This window comes from Triticum aestivum, chromosome 2A (genome assembly GCF_018294505.1).
Source record: "Triticum aestivum cultivar Chinese Spring chromosome 2A, IWGSC CS RefSeq v2.1, whole genome shotgun sequence".
Lineage (NCBI taxonomy): Eukaryota > Viridiplantae > Streptophyta > Magnoliopsida > Poales > Poaceae > Triticum > Triticum aestivum.
Window position 1 is genome coordinate 473,983,573 of NC_057797.1, and position 16,078 is coordinate 473,999,650.

The window sequence follows — 16,078 nt, forward strand, 5'->3', positions numbered from 1 at the left end:
GTAGAAACAGATTCCAAGCTGCATTACAACTATGGTGTTGATTGGGACCTAATTCGTTGAGCAACGGTCTTGATTTCAGTATCATGGCGGAAGAAGCCGTGCTCTCAGCCTACGAATGGAACCAAGTATGATACTTATATTCTTACCAACAGAAATATAGAGATACACATTATGTGCTATACCCAGGTAATGGTTTTGGTTGGGGCTTAAGCTTTGGGAGAGATAAGAGCAAGATACGTGATAAAGGCAAGGTGGTTGCTTTTCTATTTCCTGCTTAACTTCCATACATAGATACATCTCTTTTTATAAGCCAAGGATATAAGCGTGGTGATCAAATCCTGCCTTTAATTCTAGATTCTCTGTGGAGTTCCATACAGAAAAATAATGTATGCAAGGGGGTTGCTTCCAAAGAGTTGACCAAGATTTATATTTATGAGGTTTGTAAATTTTAAATCTTTGAGAAACCACAAGGTAATGGGATTTCAGAATAACATACATATTTTTTAATTTTGAAAAATATAAGTCTTTTGCTGGCAGCTAATTAATATTTCGGATTTACAATTTAGCTTGTGTAGGTGCATTCTGAAATATGGGCTTTTCTGTTTGCAGCTTTTCTATTTTGGTAAAAAAAGACACAAAAGCTCCTAAATATGGGTTTTTTTGCTTCAGATTGTGGCTTATAAATCAATCTTGTTATATGATGGTATAAGCCAAAAGCCGAAGCAAAAGGCACTCATTTAGAAGCTTTTTTTTTACTTTTTTACCAAAGCGAAAAGCTGCAAAAGTAGAAGCAAAAGCCCAAACAAACGGGGCCTATGTCCCGTCTTGGGTGACATCCATGTAACTTGATTTTTAACCATTGATTTCATGCTCAGTATCACACTGTTTAGATAGGCCCTCATTGATTTCAATGATGCAACAAACAGTTCTAGTAAATATGTAATGTAGGTTTATATATTTATGATACGGTGGTCGGGGAGCTAATGCAAGTAGGGAATCCACTTTGTAGCTAATTAGATCAGTGAGCTAGCTGCTCAATGACTACATATTGATCACGTCACCGGCTACCTCCACCCATAATATATCCATCTCTAGATGCTTTAGAAATGGATTTAGTTGAGAACGATACAATAGTCGATCTACTCAAAAGAACGTAAAATAGAGCAACACTAATCTTGGCCAGCTAAATTAAAACAAGAAAAACACATTAAGGGTGCAAGGGAGATAACATTTAAGAGAGAGGGGAAGAGATCCTGCTCGGGATTCAGTTAGACTTGAGAGAGGGGAGATGGTTGCTCACAGGAGGATGGCGCGGTGGCGGGAAGGGGGTGGCACCGCGGCCTGGCTCGGTGGAGGGGCGGGCGCAGGGGCGGACTCCGGTGGCGTGGAGGGCCGCGGGGCACACCGCGGTGGCCGGGAGGGCCGCAGGGAGAGGGCGGCGCCGCGGCCTAGAACAGTGGAGGGGCGGACGCAGGGGCAGGCTGCCATGGAGGAGAGGGGCGGGGGAGGGGTGGGCTATGGTGGCGGGGGAGGGGCGGGCTGCGGTGGCATGGAGCGGCGGGCTAGCGTCGGGAACGTGGGGCGGGGGCGCGCGGTGATGGGCGGGTGAGGTGGGGGAGAGAGAGAGGGTGGGCCGGGCTGGGAGAGAGAGGGGTGGGGCCGGGCTGGGAGAGAGGGGATGAGATTTTTTTTGAGAGTTGGGAGAGGAGATAGTCCCACCTCTTTGCCATCAGCCAGCGGATGGCATAAGCCCACTTCTTTGCCATCAGCCAGCGGATGGCAAACCCCACCTCTTTGCCATCAGCCAGCTGATGGCAAAGAATCTTTGCCGTCAGCTGGTAGATGGCAAAGAGGTGGGGCTAGTGGGCCGTTACAGCACCGTTATCCACTGGGCCCACCCACTTCTTTGCCATCTGCCAGCGGACGGCAAAGATTCTTTGCCATCCGCTGGCAGATGGCAAAGAACTGGCTGATGGCAACCATGTTCTTTGCTATCTGTCAGTTCTTTGCCATCTGTTTTTTGTAAGTGGATGGCAAAGACGTTCTTTGCCATCCGCTGGCAGACGGCAAAGAGATGACTGATGGCAAATTCCCTATTTTCAGTAGTGGTAGTATATTTTTCTTGCCATGTTGAGATTTTAAAAACACGAGTGCGAACATGCAGAGGACAAATGAAGACCAAACACGGGATATTCGGGACATCTTCAAAGAGCGTGGCAAGTTAAAGAGGAGCTGCACCGAACCTGTAAAACAAGCTTTGGTAAGTAACACCCTTTCAATTACTTTCGTGTAGCCTCGTGTTCTTCGATGTGTATATGTTGTAGTTTCTGTTTCTCTTAAGCGTGGTGTTCTTCGATGTGTAATAAGAAGAGTCTTAATCGTCCTAATGCTTTCGTTTTTAGCTTGATGTAGGAAGTGGGTGTTCTCACCTTGTAGTCTGTTTTTATTTATTTTTTCCTTTTGAATTCACTTCTCCGAGTTCTGTTTATCTGGCTTCTACTAAATGGATCTCGGTTGCTCTGAGTATTGATCTAAAAAAGAAGTAACTTCATGTCAGGATGCAGTTCCTGCGAGGAGGGAAGTATGGTCAACCTCGAGATCATGTTTCCAAAATGAGGCTGGATTACACACAAGGTGCCAGTTCCCTAATGATGCTGGATTAGACACAAGGTGCAAATTCCCAGATGATGCTGGATTACACACAAGCCAGGTGGAGTCGTCAGTTGTTCGTGTCCTCGTGGCATTAGTAAAGGCTGAAAGAAAGCGTGTAGCAGCCCTTGAGAATGTAGCTGAGTTCCTGAAGAAGAGAAAAGAGCAATCAGATGCTCTCTTCACCCAAGCCAAAGAAGAGATGGAAGAAGCCGGAAATAAGCTAGCAGAGGCAGAGCAGGCTAGGCGTCTCCTGCTATCTAAAACGGTTGTCAATACAAAATTTCCTTCATAATAGCTAGGTTCAAATGTTTATCCAGTCAGCATGCCTGTTGTGATGTCCGTGCATCTACTAATGTGGCACAAAATGTTTTTTTGGGTCATGTAATAACAGCAATTACTTTCGAAACAATAACAGACGAAGCATTGGACATGGTATAGTTCACGCGCAAGCCCGACATTCCAAGTTCAACTTCGACATCAAACTCATGTTCACAGATATCTGCACATTCATACATAATGTCCACAACCATGTTTCACTTCAAAGCCAAAAAAATGTGAGGAGAGTTATAAATAAAGAAAATCCTCTACTAGTTCCTGCTACCAGTGCGAGCACAACAAGTCAAGACCATGCATAAATTAATTATATTTTAGTCATTTTTTGTGTTCTAAAATGCCTGCCAGCTTGCGGAAGGACGTGTTGCCGGCACATGCGTGGATTCAATGAAGGCAGGCGGGGCAGTCTTAAGCTGGTTGCACGTGGCGAGGAGGCGTGCTCAGCCGGGCCTGCAGCGAGTGCGTCCCTCTTGGCCGGCGCGCCGGTTCAATGCCTGCGCTATGAGAGGTCGCGTCCGTGTCAGAGCAATCAGTCCCTCCAGTCGTTTTTTGTTTGGGTATAACAAAATCTCGTTTTCCATTCACATTTTACAAGTAAAGTTCGTGGACAAACTTTGACCCCAAGTACGATGGGGACTAGTAAACCAGAATGGAGGTAGTAGTTTTTTTAATCGAAGAAGGGTTTCCCCTTCCGATTTTCATTAAAGAAAACCAGCATCTAAATCTAAATCATAGTATTTGCCCTAGAACTACCAGGTTCAACATCTCGCAACATAAACCCATACAACCTCCATCGAAAAAAAACAAACCATACAACCATACGCCAAGGAGGTACATAGTACTATGAATTCCATTTTCGCTCCATACCAATCGTTCTAAAAACTACTTACTACTTATAACGCGCCATTGAAAATCGGAACTCTTAACCCCGCTAAAAAAACGATATTTTAAACATGGCTACTCGATCTGTGGCAACTGGCGAGCCACCGCGCTCCAAGTTGTTCACCTGTGGTACCGACCATCAACTCCTACGGATCAAATTATCATGCGAGCTGACTATTCCTACAAAGGTGCTCCACCACGTACCCGGTACCCGCGAATGTAGCAATCGTGCCCCTAGGGTTTTAGAGTTTATTTGTTAACGTCGCCTTTACGTAACACTCATATGTGCAAGACAGCGAGAGGCCGACTGCGTGCGTGCGCCTCTTCTCTTCGTATATGTACTCCACCATTTGTCTGGTGTCCAAAAAATTATAATAACTACTAGCAATGTGCCAATGCGTTGCCACACGATCAAAGTGCATTAATACAGTGGCGGAGCTAGATGCAGATTACGCCTAGGGCTGTGCTATGTTGAGTGATAAACTTCTATGATTTTCTATGCTTTGCATGAAGAAATTACAAAGGAAGTTGTTTCTAGGCCTGGGGCTATAGCCCTAGCTGCCCCAGGCCTGTCTCCGCCACTGGATTAATACATATTCACCGTTTTGATAGAAAAAAAGTCTAGCTTTGAAATACGTATATCACTAAAAATATGTTATGTTTCACTCAAAATATATTCCTTTGGCGGTTTTGATGAGATAAGGGAGGAATGTTGTTGGTTTCAAGATTCGAGAAGTGGTATATGTCTAATTTCTACTCTTACTAGCAAGATGCCCGTGCGTTGCACGGAACATCAGGATCTTGTGGGAGAAAAGGATAAACGAGGGAAGGCCTTATCTGCAAATGTGGTGAAGAGTGCGGATAAATTGCCATATTTTCCTTCCTATCCGTCAGATATAAATCAGACGACCTACATTGCAGGATGGCAGGCCCACCATCATCACCAACTCTATTTTTATCCCTATTCTTATAATAAGCATTGTCGGTGATGATCGTGTGCCTGCCATCCTGCAATATAGGCCGTCCGAACTATATCTGACGGATAGGAAGGAAACTATGGCAATTTTGCAAAAAGATACCCACACCCCTCTCCACATTTGCAAATAAGGCCTTCCCTCGTTCATCCTTTTCCCCCACAAGATAAACTACTCATACAAATGCATCTTGATGTTCCGTGCAATGCATGGGCATCTTGCTAGTTGTTGCAAAAAGCCCATGTGTGTGTGAGAGAGAGGGCGAGTGGAGGAGGACGGAGTGCATGTGTGACAAAGACACAAGGAGTGTGTGTGTGATAGGTATCAGCTTAAAATGAGGCGATAGTGTGTGTGTGTGCACGATCGAGAGGGCGTGTCTCAAGAAGGGAAGAAAAATCTACATAGATACAAGGAGCGGGAGAGAGACATGTAGATGGTGGAGGCACGAGTGTGCGGGTGTATAAACCTATCTAGAGGCTAGCTAGTCGATAAATGTTTGTGAGAGAAATACGAGTCGGGGTGCAAAAGCGAGAGTTTTGTGTGTGTCAGAGAGAGACGGTAGTCGGGAAGGGGAGTGGAAGCAGGAGTTGTGTGTGTGTGTCTATGAGAGAGACAGAGGAGACGGTAGTCGGGGTTGTCTGATCGGTAAACAAATGAATAATGTCAGTCTGGGATGGAGACGAAAAGGAGACCACAACAAATGTTGTGTCTACAGGAGAGATAGAGAGAGTAATTTTAGTGGTATGAGTCATATGTAGAGACATATAGGGTGTGTGAGAGAATCCCATAGAGAGAAATACAAAGTGAAAGACGAGTGGAGACTGTGTGTTTTGGCGGTGAAAAATAAAGCTTAGGTACCGAGTGATACCAGAGAACAGTAGAGACGTGAGAGATAATGAAAACCGTGTAATGTATAATGATAGGGAGAGTGTGATACTTCTCAAGGGAGACCTCGAGGGACCATGTTTGCGAGGATAGGAGCAACATGAAGTGAGCATGCGGGTGAGCTGGAGAAAAGAGAGTGATAGCTACCGGAAGGAGCATGCATGCGAGAGAGATGGGCGTGAAAGGAGTGAACAAAAAAGGGATTCAAATATTTGAATTCGAGATGATGATACATGTAATCCATACTCGAACCAAAATTGATCTATCAAACATGCATACTCATATGAATTCACACACATCTATGTTATTTAATATGTAGATATTACTGATCCATACATTTTAGTAGAACATAATTAGGTTAATTTTTTTCGAATTCAACCTTAAGATTTCGAGATCGTTGTACTTGTAAATCATATTATACATATAAAAGGACAAGAATTCTTTGTTGTGCTTTTGAAAGTATATATAAAAAATGATGTATATAGAATGTAATTCCAATTGAAAATGGATCCCACCTGAAAAAAAAGAATACAAATGGGATTCGAATTGAGTTGGCACAGTAAAAATGCACTCTGCAAAATTTGAACGAAGCGGGGAAAGTCGCAGTAACCGCCCGAAACCAAAATCTGCGAGATGGAAATCACTACTGCCTATCCCTGCCACGCAAAGCCTATATGCTGGATTTCTATAGGTTTCGATAGGGCTAGGTTTGTAATTTCACCCAAACATGACGTAACCGCCTCTCACCCGGATTGATACACGGTGGGCGCCAAAACAGAGTGTGTCCTAGGCCGAAATTGACTCCCTCCCCGATTCATATTGATACACAATGGGTGCCAAAAACAAACTCTCGTCGGCAAATATTCGGTGTATGCGAGATTACCATCCTATCCCCAACCGACTAGTGTTGCTGTGATGTAGTAGAAATTTGAAACGGGGGCTAAGTTTGTAAATTTCCTCGCATTTGAGACAAGCGCGCCCTAAATACATGGTTCCCCCCTTCCTCTCTACCTCCCTTTTCCCCATTCGTACTCCGTGGGCGCCAAAACACCCTCTCCACCCCATCCTCCTCCGTCCGCTGCCGTCCACCACCCCATCCACCGCCGTCCTCCTCCACCATGCCGGAGCTGATACCCCGACACCGTCGTCCATTACGAGAGATCGACCTCTCTCATCCACGGCTTTGGACCGGGATCCTTGCATCCCGTCCTCTCGCTTCATCCCCGCCGTCGTCCAGCTTGTCGGCGCCGCTCCTATGACCGTCTCGTCCACCGCGCCCCGCCGCCACTGTCTACCCTCCTAGATCTGCTTCCACGCCGCTGACAGCCATCGCTACCGCAGCACCGTCAATTCACAGCAGATGCATACACGGTGCCGCACCAGAGGCGGTACTCTTTCGTATCTGCTCAACTTATTTATCGCAGCAAGAAAATAGATCGCCACTACTTTACTCTGATTTCTTGTCTTGGTTGCGAAGTTTCCTTTGTCCGGTTTGCACCTTCAGATCCGCCATGGCACGCTCAACACCATACTCGCAATGCTCATGGTTTTCCCCTTTTATATTCCACACTAGTTAAATCACAGTAGACTAAATTTCAAAATTGGGTCAGTCGATTTTCCAGAGCTCGCCGGAGTTCGCCGGTGCGATCGAAGGGGCTCGGGTGGGGATGGTGGTTTTGGCGGGCGGTGGTGGGGCCTCGTCAAACGAATAAAACTCGACGCGGGTGGGGGCGGGGTGGGGGTGGGGGTGGCGGAGGAACATAGGCGGTGGGGCCGGTGGTTCGGCCGGCGGCCCGTGCGGTGTTCTGTATGGGAAGCACAGTATGTTCCTTGTCAGGAAGGGGAGCAGGGACATCTGCAGTCTAACAGCTGATAGAGCTGGCCTGTACGTGATCGATAGGCTTTCAATTACTAGCGGCAATACAACACCATAATTTCCAGTCAGTTCCACTTTCCCGATTTATATATCCTGGTTATGGTGTACCCCCGTTATGTACACTATGATCTGCCTAGTTGCTGTGTGCTCTTGCTATCAAGGTCTGGCAATAAACTCTCTATATAGTATATTATGAACCTATCATCTGCCAGCTATCCTTACTTCTGGAGCCTATTTTTTTGTGTACTTGTGCCAGATTATATAAATGCACGCACCATATTACAGCACACATGAGCTCTCTCATCAGAATCCAGTGATAGCACACAAGTGTTTACAGAGGCACCCCTATATTAGAATATCATCTGCATTACAAAGATAATCTCACAACTATTTATGTTTTCATGGTTCTCAGATATCATACGCAATTACAATGAATATCAGAATCCGCGCATCAGAAGAATATTGTGGAACACTGCAATGACTTACAAAATTGGCACCAAGGCATTGAGTGTCATTCTGGAAGCAATGAAACTCGTACGCTCCCCACCTGTTGATTCTTGCTCAGAATATCATCCTAATGACTATTCTAACCTCGAGGAGTCAAAGGCAGATGGCCTGTCCTGTTCACCCATCAAGGTGCATGTTCTAATTTGGCAAGGTTTTATTGATTGCATGTATCTTGCATATGTTGTCTTGCATTTCTTCTACTTTGTTGCACCGCCATCTGCTTAGTTTACTCATCATATATGTCGAGATGCCATGCCCATCCATTATCAATACATATTCCATCTGTCATCGTACCATGTTTTTCCACTCAAATATTGTTCTGGTGCATCAGACATCAAAAAGGAATAGGGTGATTTCCGAAACTGAAGGAGTACCAGCAAAGTCCTTGAAAAACGTGGTGGTGCCGGAGAAATCAGACAGCACCCCACTTATATTGGTTGTACAACCAGTGACACAAAACGTAGGACCGACTCCAGCAGACTGTACCCATACTTCACTGGCCACACCACTAGCCCCACCACACAGGACCTGCACTCCAGCAAAAGGTATACCGATTTCATTTGCCATAGCACTAGCTGTACCACAGAAAAATTCCACTCCAGCAAAAAGTACAGCAAGTCCACCAGCCGAAGACCTATCCTAACTGCAAAGACGGCCAATTCCTGCAGATTGGAACCCCATTCCATTTATTCCTAGTTTAAAAGACAATGCTTTCAATGTTGTTAGGGACTACGTGCATATATTCCCATCATGGGAAGATTATTGTGAAGACAAACACCATTTTCACATCTTCCTGTCCAACTTACGTGTAAGTGCTATTATTCATGGTTATTATTTTCATGTTTTCTGCTGATTGAACACATCAATGATTTACATTACATTGTTGTAACTAGGCAAGGGTCAATCTGGATAGTCATGACGAGCAAATCTTGCTTGTGCTTTTCAAGGAAGCATTGTAGAAGTATCGGTGTTACCTGAGGAAATCACACTTTGATGGCAAGTCTATAAACGAATTTCCGGTGAAGTTTCCTGTGCTAAATTTAGAAGACATTGAATGGAAAAACCTTGTTATGCACTGGTCTCGTTCCCAGGATGAGGTACTGTCTATGAAATCACATGACAATTTGAACTTCTACTTTTCCGCATGTGCCTTATGGATCTTTTTTGCAGGAAATCTGCTCGAAGAAGAACTCCGGTTTGACAAGAACGACAGGATATCGCAAATATGCTGCCCGATGCTTTTCTCTTGTTAGTACCTGTTGTCCTGTATCACTGTACTTGCACACATACCTGGTTCATTATGTGACAGCAGTATGCATGATAGCTTGCTTATCAATTGTTCGCTCCAAATTATCTGATCTGTATGAATGGTTACATTAGTGTAGAATATATCCAATGCCAATGTTTTTTTAGCTCTGCATTGCTCTTGTAAGTACATGTTGTCCTTTATCAGTGTACTTATAATGACAGGTAGTTGTTCATGTACCATCACTCTGCAGCTTATTTTCCTTTGCCCTCCATTTTCTACACATCAGATCTATATTTACTCTTACCATAAGGTTGGTACTGAAGAAGTTTAGCTGTGCATCTCTTGGTTGTACCTTTTGCCTGTATCGCTGCACTTACATTTATAGCTACTTGGTTATGTAGCATCACTCTTCATCTTATCTTAAATATTCTCCATTTTTTCATATATTATCACATCTATATTTACTCTTAACAAAATGTAGAATAAAGGCAATGCTTTTGAAGAAGATTCTGTGGTAAACTTCTTGAATTGCCCCCCCCATCAGCATGGACAATGCCTTTATAGAGCCTGTCTTCACCAATAATGTAAGTTTGTCCATCTCAAGCCTTCAAACTTTGTTGTATATATTTGGTTAGGCATGACTGCAACAACTGTTTATTTTTGGTGTTTGCATCAAATTGCTTGTTTAAAGTTTATTATATGTAGTTCATAAACAAAAGTTCGTCCTTTCTCAATTTAAGTTTTCAGTGTACAACCAAGTTCCTTCTTCATACCATGTAAATTAAACTATACAGAGCAAGTGATCTTCTTTTGCACTGCATGTATGCTTCTGTTCTTCATCTGTAATCCAGTGGTGTGGTGAACCTACCCACTACAACACAATGTCATATTCTGCAATGTCTTAACTATGAACAATGTCATATCATTCTACTATTATTTAAACCATCTCTTTGTTTGCCAATCTGAAATGGTATAAATTGACAGAACACTAACCATTGATACTTATGAGTTCTTGATCTATAATCCAGTGGTGTCGTGAAGCTGCCAACTCCTTCACAATGTCATTTCCTGCCATGTCTTGACCTGAACAATACCATATTGTGTTAATGCAAATTTAAACTATGTCACTTTATTCGTCAGTAAGAAATGTGAGGAATTGTCAGCACTGATACTTTTATGTGCAAAACCTGTCATCTGTCTGCTTGTTTATCTTTCAGAGTGAGGAAGATACAAGTGTTGAACAAGCGCAGTCTCATCATCTTGCTCAGCTGCTTGCCCTGCAGCTTCCCAGTAGGGCTAACCTTTCTTGAACTCTATTGAAGTGTTGTTGGTTTTGTATATTATTTTGTCGGCATGTTTATTTGCACTGGTGGCGATCTTTGATGCCCAGTGTATGTAATCTGCTGCCTGCTTGTGCTTTATTGTCATAGTGGCGAACTTTGATGCCCAGTGGATGTAATATGTCGTAATTTCTTTATTGTATTGTCTAGGTTTTTTCTTATTCACGATGCTGCAGTTATTTTATTGTATATATATCCTGTCATCGCAGTAAACCGGCCAAACCATAAAATTACGGTACATAATCGGGTCGTCATGCAATCACGATGTAGGTTGGTCCTGAAACGTGCCGATCAGCTCACGGGCTAGTAGCAGCCCGAAATGAACCCCGGCCCATGATTGTGCGAATCAAATCACGGGCTTTTAACATGCCGAAAAATTGTCTCGGTCCTTGTTTGGCCTAATCAAATATCGGCTGCGAGCAGGCCGGATGCAAACCGGATCGTAGTTAGGCCCAACTATATGACGGGCTTTTAACAGGCTGAAATTAATATAGGGCCGAAATGTTAAATGGGCCCTTAACAGGCAAAAACTAATATCAGGCCGAATTACTAAGTGGGCCTTTAGCAAGTGGGCCCAAAAGCATAGTGTCCAGTTGACGGGCCGAATCTGATATGGGCCATATTTGAGCCCAAAGCGTCTTAAAGGGTCGGACCTGATCTGGGCCGTAATTTGGCCCAGAACGTGGTAGGCCTTTAACGGGCCGGATCTCATATGGGCCACTATTAGGCCCGGAGCGTGGCATGCCATTAATGGACCGGATCAAATATGGGCCGGCATTTGGCCCAAAACATGGCAGGCAGTTAATGGGTCGGCCTACTAGGGTACTCAAAATCTTGTGGGCCTACAGCTGGGCTGGCCCATTAATGTCGGCGAAATCTCATGGGCCTTTAGCTGGGCCGGCCCATTATGATCCACAAGAATCTTGTGGGCCTTTACCTGGGCCGGCCCATTACGGCACACAAAAATCTTATGGGCCTTTACCTAGACTGGCCCATTATGGCCCGCAAAATCTTGTGGGCCTTTAGCTGGGCCAGCCCATTATGGTCCGCAAAATCTCGTGGGCCTTTAGCTGGGCCGGGCCATTATGGTCTGCAAAATCTTGTGGGCCTTCAGTTGGGCTGGCCCATTTAAACTTGATGGGCCGGTCCACGTGTCAACATATCATAGGCGTGTCTCGCCCATTGGATGAGTTGACACGTGTCTCCTCCAGCCAATGATGATTTTACACGTGGAAAATCCCCATTGGCCGTGGTTGTTAACGGGTTATCGGATCCAAAACCCGACCCGATAGCTTAACGGCGTTCCGTTACGGTGGATGCCATGTGTCGGTCACCCTTGACGAAAGCACTTCTATGACGCGTGATTTATTGTCATGGAAGTGGACACTTCCGTGATGATAATTTTGGTAATGTCATGGAAAACTTCTAAGACAGCACAGGTATGACTATCTTGATTCTGTCATAAATTTGTCATGGATGTACATGCATGACAAAAAAAGCGACCTACTGTGACAAACACGGTGTTGATGGTATAATTTGGCTACTTAGTATGTGATGAGCCAAATTAAATCAATGGTTTATCAAGTTGATCGGTTAATGCATTGTTAAAGTGTTGCCACAGGAAATTTCATGGAAGGTGAAGATACAAGTCCTAAGAAGAATCGTATGCTATACTGGACCATGGGCGTGATGCATGCAAGTGATATATATCTACGTATATGAAGAAGTATGCTTAGTCCTGATGGCCATTATCCAGTTTGATTTGCGACGTTGCCGGAATATTTAATATTTTCTTTGTGGGCTCAAGGTATTTATACATATGCTTAGCCACTATATTTAGTGTGATGGCGACGTGGCCGGAATACTTTATTCATATATACAATAGTGCATGTACGTGGATATGGTCTAGATTTGCTACGTACTTAGATCAGCAAGTATATTTTTTATAGACGTATGCTACATGGTAACCGAATCAAGAAAGGCATCCTGATCGGTTTTAGCTTCAGAGTTGTAATCTTGTACGCCAAGTCCAGCGTGCCATATATATGTAAGGCCATGGCCGATTGAGGAAGATAACAATCGATCTATCAATACAAACTCTATTTTCACGTACGTTTATTTTCTATCATTACCTCCTGCCAAGCTCTAGCAGCCCTAGGGTTTGGCGATCTTTGCCGTTTTGCGCTAGAAAGCGGCCGGTTCTCCTCCACAAAAGCGAGGAAATCTTTGTTGCTTTGCTCATAAAGCAATCATTCATCGTCATGAAAGCACGACAAATATTCTGGTGTTGCGCGGCGATTTCGCGTGCCAACACAATTGGCGACTCCGCTGGGGACGAGAAGAAGAAGAGCTACACGATGAGTACCGAGTCCAAGAACGGGAGCGACATCGACCCGGAGAACGTCATCGCCGTCACACTCGACAATCTGTCGGAAGATGTTCGGCGCGAGCTTGAAGAGGAGCTGGAGAAAGAAAAGGTTGAGAGGTTGAAGCTAAAGTTGGCTGGATACGCGGAGACGAGGAACGGTGTCGTCAAAAAGGTAGTTCCGAGCCCTTCCGATGCTCAGGTAAAAAACTCAACCAAAGAAATTGCTCGCCTAATTGATGTGTCCGTAGCTAGTAAATATGGTTCTGATATGGAAAATACGATGCGTACAATTACTAAAGCAGTAGCTAATAGATTTGAAGAATTTAAGGTGCAGTTTAATAAAGATCTTGAAAATTGTCTACCTGGTCATGTACGCTCATTAGTGCTGCAAGTCAATGATGAGTATTCTGGAAAAAGACTGATGCCAATAGACAGTAGCATATTTAACAATTTGTCAAGTAATATACATACGCCTAGTGCATCGCCTAATGCTATACAACCTTACGCCTCTTTAAACAATAATCTGGATGGCCGGAACTATGTTGGTAGTTCGGCTAATAATTTTGTTCCTGGTACTACTGCTCCTATTGTTTCGACTTCGGTTCCAGAAAATCACAATAGCAATAACCGAAGTTTTGGATTTAATTCTAATATGTAGCAGCCTAGTTATCGGACAGTGGCATATAGTACGCCACCGTTGCCGCCTGTCGGTACCGGGGTTCCGTATGGGCCGGTTCCTGCTTCATATTTTAGTGGGTCTCTGTTGCAAACTTCGCATGCTCCAATTTCTTTGCCGGAATTTCCACCACGTGTTGGTGTTCCATCTGCTCCACAAGCCAGTTCTCTACAGGCTAATAATAATTTTAAGGATCAGCTTGCTAACATACTTAGAGAATTTGGTTTAGAACCTAAGGGTAGAGCACGTGCATATCAAAAACCATACCCTGATTATTTTGACTCAACACCATATCCTCGTGGTTTTAGAATTCCAGATTTTGTTAAATTTATGGGGGAATATGGTAGATCTACTTTTGAGCATGTGGGACAATTTTTAGCACAATGCAGCAAGGTCGGCACATCGGATGTTTTTAGATTAAAATTGTTTCCATTATCTTTATCCGGCACTGCATTTACTTGGTTTACATTGCTTGCTCCTAATTCTATTTCAACATGGGCACAATTGGAGCAAAAATTTCATGAGTATTTTTATAGCGGTTAAACAGAACTTCGGCTTTCGGATTTAACTATGGTTAGGCAGAAATATAATGAGCATGTTCATGATTATATTAGGAGGTTTAGGGATGTCAAAACCGATGTTTCAGCTTGACCATAGCCGAAAAGGATTTAGCTGATCTTGCCTTTTCGGGTCTACTCGCTCATATCAAGGATAAACTAGAAGGGCAAGAATTTTTAGATGTTAATCAAGTTTGCCAGAAGGCTTTGGCGCAAGAAAACAGGGCTAAGGAAATTAAACAATATAGCCGGTTTAAAGATAATAGAAATAAAGAGAAAGATAATCATGCGGTTAATGGCTTAGATTATGATAGTGATTCGGCTAGTGAGCATGATGTTAATATATGTGTAGCCGAATGGGTTCAAGCGCCAAAGTCAAGACCTTTTGCATGTCCTGCTTTGAAACCTACACCTGCTAGAAGAGACGAAATTAAATATACTTTTGATGTAAGCAAGTGTGATAGAATTTTTGATATGGTACTACAAAATAAATTAATTAGAGTGAGGGAGGGTCATGTAATTCCACCTCCAGAAGAGTTGGGTAGAAGAGCTTATTGTAAGTGGCACAATTCTTTTTCTCATGCTACTAATGATTGTAACGTGTTTCGTCGACAGGTACAATCGGCCATCAATGAAGGACGATTGATGTTTACAGAAGGTTCTAAGATGAAGCTCGACAGCGACCCTTTTCCTATCAATGTGGTCGAGCTTGAGAGTAAAAAAATGCTTATTTGGTCGGATCAGACCGAATCCGCAAGAGAGAGAAATGTTGTTGATAACAATGCTCCTCCAAGGATGATCAAACCAAAAAATCCAGAACTAGGAGTATGGAAAGTTAATGGAAGAAGAAAACAAGCTCCAAGGCCAAAGCCGACAGTTAGCATGTTGTTGGGAAAATATACCTCACGCAAGATCAACAATGTGTTTAATCGGCTCGGAGGTAATAAGCGTCCAAGATCTCCTTCTGGACCCCGCGGTCATGAGCAATGGCAAGGAAGTGCGTATGACCAACAGCCGTATTTTGCAATGGAACCGACATATTGGGGTTGTGCACCTCCTATGTATCCGCAGTTTCCTCCATGGGGGTTTAATCCTTGGGCGCCATATCCTACAGGGCCAGCCTGTTATTTTCAGCCGAGATGGACTCCGCCGAGGCCTATGTTTAGACCAAACGTACATGAGAAAAGGGCTCGTTTCAATGAGGTGGCTAGATCACATGACGCCATCGAGATTCGAGGAGGTCGATCACCGGTACGCAGTGCAGAGTGCAACAACTATAAAGGCGACTACAAGCGAGTATGGATGCCGGTAAAATGTGCCGATCCTAAACCCGGAAAAAGTGCAGATGATTTAGATGCTGCTCATGGTCTGAAAATAGTGGAACACCAGTCAGATGAAGGTGTTGTCAATTGTATAGAAACAATCAGTGTCTCGAAAGAAGCTCTCGGTACAGGGGAGAAAAGTAACGGCATAAAGTTGCAGCAAGCTGGCCAGTCTAATCAATTTGAAAAGCAAACTAATTCTGGGCATGACCCGCATGCACGGCCAGATGCTATATCTTCACGTACTATTCAGAAGCCTAAATCGGCTAACACACAAGCTGATTTGATCATAAAGAATTGTGGCATAGGAACGTCCAGGAGTTTGCCTCCGAGAAGTTTCAAGTATAATACTAGTGCATCTACACGATGGGACTCATGCAATGTACGCAGCCAGGGATTTGATGCCAGTACCATATATGATCAGCAGAGAAGTTTTTTGGCTAGAGATAAAATGTTT